Source organism: Theropithecus gelada, chromosome 4 (assembly GCF_003255815.1).
Source record: "Theropithecus gelada isolate Dixy chromosome 4, Tgel_1.0, whole genome shotgun sequence".
Taxonomy (NCBI): Eukaryota; Metazoa; Chordata; class Mammalia; order Primates; family Cercopithecidae; genus Theropithecus; species Theropithecus gelada.
The window spans coordinates 85,077,108-85,083,007 of NC_037671.1; the positions used below are offsets into that span (position 1 = coordinate 85,077,108).

At 37.4% G+C, this 5,900-nt stretch overlaps 1 non-coding gene across 1 annotated transcript; it reads left to right on the forward strand.

Moving 5' to 3' along the window:
* The first annotated feature begins 1,231 nt into the window (after positions 1-1,231).
* Positions 1,232-1,304, forward strand: TRNAK-UUU. Its single transcript has one exon. It is a non-coding gene; the product is annotated as a tRNA-Lys (tRNA).
* Positions 1,305-5,900: the final 4,596 nt, after the last annotated feature.

Genomic DNA, 5,900 nt, shown 5'->3' on the forward strand with positions numbered 1-5,900 from the left:
TATTTCTGGATATGAAGTGGAGAGTGCATCACTGCACCAAGTTCTCTGTGAAAAGGAAGGGGTAGCTCAGGCTTCTAATCCAGGTGAGTAGGTGTGTTGAATGACTGGAAATATGTCTAGGCATGGAACAAAGGAAGCACCACTGAACCAAATTCTTTGCAAGGGAAGGAAGGTGTGGCTCAAAGTCCCAATCCAGGTGAGCAAGAGTGATATCTGCCACCCTATTGCTCCTCAGAGCCAGTTCAGCTCACTCCCCTGACTTACCAAAGTAGCAGGCTGGGCCATTCAACAATGACACATGTAAACTGGTCCCAGGTTGCAAAGCTAGACCTGGCTGCAAATCTCACCACCCAAGAGAAACCATGGCTCCAGCAGCTCTCTTCCCACTCCCATCCTGTGATGAGAGAGGACCCAATTCCAGCCCAATCCAGTATGCTCCATACTTGCCTCTCAATTCTGGCTGAGGGGTGTGTTCCCATACAATGACTTACTTTGTATGAGCCTGGATGGAAAATGTCATTCTCTTCTTCATCCCTGGCCTGTGAAAATGCCTGTATCTTTTCCCAGTATGTTTCACTCTCACTGTATTTCTGCCTCTCCCCTAAGGTAACTCTAAGGCTTTGGAGAAACAAGGTGTTCTCCTATGGCTTGAGTTGATAAATCCATAGTGGAAAGGTGAATCACAGTGGGAGACTCTCTGCCTCTCTCATATCCTGTGGTTTCACTCACTTCCCTTTGCAAATTAATAAATGGTTTTTGGTTAGTTGACATTCTGCTGGATTCTTACTCTCAGTATCCAATGACTTAGCAAGGCATTTCTTCTGAATACATAAGGTCTTATCCTAAGAGGAATTATGATGAGTCCATGTTTCTGTCTTGTTACACAGTGGTGTCCTCTTCTCTCTTTCCATCTTTTCTTTTCCAGATTATTGTGGGCCTAGTTTATATTTTATTTTACTGTCATTTTTATATATATCAATGGTCCATAACTTTTTCTAAACAACAAGGCAGTTTTCACTCTTTAGAAGAGGTTTGTAAATATATATTCTTGGTGCTTTGTTTTTTGTGAGTCAGTAGATTGATTTTGGTGAATTCTCACAGAGTCATAGATTAATCTAAGGTCCCTATTGATCCTAGATCATGCTATTATATGACCCAAAAATGAGAAATAGCAATAAATAGACTTTATTTCATTATTGTCCATGTAGCTATTAAATACCAGGCCAGGAGTGCCTGGATAGCTCAGTTGGTAGAGCATCAGACTTTTAATCTGAGGATCCAGGGTTCAAGTCCCTGTTTGGGCGTTTGTAGTTTTCATTACTTTATATAATAATAATAAAAAAATTTTAAAAAAATCAATGTGTCCCAGAAAAAAAGAAAAATACCAGGCCACAAAATAGTATATTCTCCAATGACTATTGTTGACACCAGACAGCAACTGTACAATCTTTTATTTTTCTTCTTCTTTTTAGTTTGTTCTGGTCTATGGTCATATCAATGGATGGTAATTATTCCATCTTTACCTGTAATAAAAATACAGACTGAATGGAACTGTACATCTAGTGCAATAATAAAAAATCTTTGGTTTGGCTACTAATGCCTAATACTATAGAGAGAAGGGTAGTAATCAGGCATATGAGAGCAAGAGTTGGGCTCCCCAGGACTTATTTTAATTGTCTCTATATTTTTCTTAGAATTAGTCAAGGCATTTATTAATCACCATAAACTTAGTGTTCTGTCTACTCTGGTAAATAAGTGCACAATGTGGCCTCTAGTTGCTTTGTTTTCCTTTCTTTATATTTTTAGAAAAGATTAGCTCATTTAGGCAACTGAAGTTCCCTTGATCTTTATACAGTGACTAGACTCAGTAAAGGGTAATGCAAGAATGCAGAATTCATTTTGTTATTTCTAGACCTATTTGGGCTTCAAAAACAGTATAAAAAAACTGCTTTAAATTACTGTGCATATTGAAGATTAAGACCTTTACACATTGATCACCTAAGACATAAGATGGAGGTTTTTTGTCATCTAATAGCCCAGCTAACAATTATTGGATGATTATCATATACTGGTGCATAACATACATTTTGAATCTCAACCTTTATAATAATCTATGAAGTAGGTAGTTTTATTATCCTTAATTTATAGGTGAGAAATAGGCTGAGTGATTACACAAATAGTTCAAAGTGAAATGTCTCCTAAGTAGCAAGCAGAGCTGGAATTCAAGTCCAGGCAGCTCTACTCCAGAGCCTACACAGTAGAATAGAATGGACAAATCAGTTTAGCTTCTGCACTGAACCTAGTGGCAGATTGAGTAAATGGGTGTGATTAGTTGATTTCCAGGTGCCTACTTTATTATTATTATTATACTTTAAGTTCTGCAGTACATGTGCAGAACATGCAGGTTTGTTACACAGGTATACATGTGCCATGGTGGTTTGCTGCACCCATTAACCCATCATCTACATTAGATATTTCTCCTAATGCTATCCCTCCCCTAACCCCTCTCCCACTGACAGGCTCTGGTGTGTGATATTCCGCTTTTTATATTCATGTGTTCTTATTGTTCAACTCCCACTTATGATTGAGAACATGCGGTGTTTGGTTTTCTGTTCATGTGTTAGTTTGCTGGGAATGATGGTTACTTCTAACCAAAGGCAATAGCATCTGACACTTAGTGGGCCTGTGTCCAATAAATGCTTTTTCCATGTCCAGAAGTCTTCACTGTCTCAGATTGCTTTCAAAGTTTATCTAGACTGCTCTCTACTTTCTTTCTACTTCTGTGCTTCTTCAAATAGACATCTCATGTTCAGGACTATTTTATCAGTTGCCATGGGTCCTTTCTCCCCACTATGTGAAGCATTTGAGGTATTAGGGGGAAATGAAGAATATTTTAGATATTAGATAATAGAAGCAGGGTTTTTTTTGTTTTGTTTTTTGACAGACTCTCACTCAGTCACCCATGCTAGAGTGCAATGGCACGATCTTGGCTCACTGCAACCTCCATCTCCCGAGTTCAAGCAATTCTCCTGCCTCAGCCTCCCAAGTAGCTGGGATTACAGGTCTGAGCCACTACACATGGCTAATTTTTGTATTTTTGTAGAGATGGGGTTTCACCATATTGGCTAAGCTGGTCTCAAACTCCTGACCTCAGGTGATCTGCCCGCCTTGGCCTCCCAAAGTGTTGGGATTACGGGTGTGAGCCACCGCACGTGGCCTAGAAGCAGGTTTTAATGAAAAGTAGCTGCCTTTTATTAACCTCAGGAAGAGTCTGAAAGAAAACTGTGGGGTAAGCAGTGAGCAGCCCACTGGAACCAGTGCCCAGTACTGAGAAAGACCTGTGATTTCCCAATGGCTAGAAATATTTTAATTGGAAGGCTTATTCAGTGCAGATGGCTTACAGCACCCAGCTGTGCCTGAACAGCTTTGATAGACACTTGAGTTGTCAGTTAATGCACTGCTTTATGTGCAAATAATTAGCTTTACTCACTATTCCTTTTGATGGCTTATATTGCCAGAAATTGTCATGTTCTATTGTATTATTTTGTTTTTAATCATATTTTGATTTAGCTTGGTTATGAAAGCCAAAAATGTGCCATTATGCTATTCTTGATTCAAATTTAATATGTCCATATTATTTGGTGGCCCTTGTTATGTTTTTGTCTGTAGACTGCAGGTTAGAGTCCTTGGATATTAACTTTCCTACTAGAAATTCAAGACTTTTTTAAATGTGGGAAACATAATAATGAGTACAGGATATAATTAGAAATGTCTTTTTTTTTTTTTTGGTCATAAGAGAAATCAACAACAATTGATGTTTTTACCATGAGGTTAATGCAGGATTAATTGTTGCTCCATCAGGAATACAGATGTACCCCTAAACAAATGATTACTTTGATTCAATCCATTTTGCTGTTTCTCTTAAATGAAAGCAGAAGGAGTGGTACTGCATGTGCAGATCACTGTGATTCTGATCTGCACCAGGTAGAAAGTGGGAGAACAGAGTGGTTAGGCACACTCATGCCTAGTCATGCTGCCTCTGTTTGAATCGCAGCTCTGATATACACTAACAGTAAGCCCAGAGCAAATTATTTAACCTTGCTGTTTTCAGTTTCCTATTCTGTAAAATGAGGGTAATAAAAGGAATACCCAAATAGGGTGGTTATAGTAATTACATTAGATAATACACAAGTAATTTTCTTTGAAGAGTGCCCAGCATATTGTAAGCATGCAATAACTTTTAAGCATATAATAGTAGTACAGAAACTGTATACAAGAACTGAATTCATGTATGTGCCATACAAGTGCAATTCTATACCATACCAGTACCATTGTGCCATACCAGTGCAATTCTAGGTGGATGAGTATGGAAGAAAATAGGGATAATAATTGTTAAATTTTTACTTTTAGTTTTAGTTTTTGTGGGTACATAGTAGGTATATACATTTATGGGTTACATGAGACATTTTGATAGAGGCATGCAATGCTTAATAATCACATTATGTAAAATGGGATATTCATCACCTCAAGTATTTATCCTTTGTGTTATAAGCAATCCAATAGTATTATTTATTCTAAAATGTATAATTAAATTATTTTTGACTATAGTCACCCTGTTGTGCTAGCAAACACTAGGTCTCATTCTTTCTCACTACTTTTTTGTACTTATTAATCCTTCCCGCAGCTCCCACCCCTCTTACCTTTTACATTTCCCAGCTTCTGGTTGCAATCTTTCTACTCGTTATCTCCAGGAGTTCAATTGTTTTACTATTTAGCTCCCACAAATATGCGAGAACATGAGATGATTGTCTTTATGTGCCTGGCTTATTTCACTTAAAATAATGACCTCTAGTTCCATCCACATTGTTGCAAATGATAAGATCTCATTCTTTTTCTGTGGTTGAATAGTACTCCGTTGTGTATATGTAGCACATTTTTAAAATTCATTCATCTGTTGATGATGCACATGTAGGTTGTTTTCAAATCTTGGCTATTGTGAATAGTGCTACAATACACATGGGAGTGCAGCTATCTCTTTGGTGTACTGATTTCCTTTCTTTGGGGTATATGCCTAGCACTGGGATTGCTGCATCATATGGTAGCTCTATTTTTTGTTTTTGAGGAATCTCTAAACTGTTCTTCACAGTGGTTGTACTAATTTACATTCCCCAAAGCAGTGTACAGGGGTTTCCTTATTTTCTGCATCCTCACCAGCATTTGTTATTGCCTGACTTTTTGATAAGAGCCATTTTAACTGGAGTGAGATGGTATCTCATCATAGTTTTGATTTGCATTTCTTTGATGATCAGTGATGTTGAGCACCTTCTCCTATACCTATTTGCCATTTGTACCTCTTCTGTTGAGAAATGTCTATTCAGAATTTTTGCCCATTTTAAAATCAAACTATTTGATTTTTTACTATTGAGTTGTTTGAGTACCTTATAAATTCTGCTTATTCATCCCTTGTCAGATGCATAGTTTGCAAACACTTTTTCCCATTTTGTGGGTTCTGTCTATTTTGTTGTTTCTTTTGCTGTGCTGAAGCTTTTTAATTTGATGTTATTTCATTTGTCCATTTTTGCTTTGGTTACCTTTGCTTGTGGGGTATTACTCAAGAAATCTTTGCCCACTCCAATGTCCTAGAGAGTTTCACCAATATTTTCTTTGAGAAGTTTCATAACTTGAGGCCTTTTTAATATATTTTGATTTGACTTTCTATATGGTGAGAGATAGGGTTCTAGTTTCATTCTTCTGCATATGGATATCCAGTTTTCCCAGCATTGTTTATTGAAGAAATTGTCCTTTCCCCAATATGTGTTTTTGGAGCCTTTGTCAAAAATAAGTTCACTGTAGATGTATGGATTTATCTCTAGGTTATCTATTCTGTTCCGATGATCTAT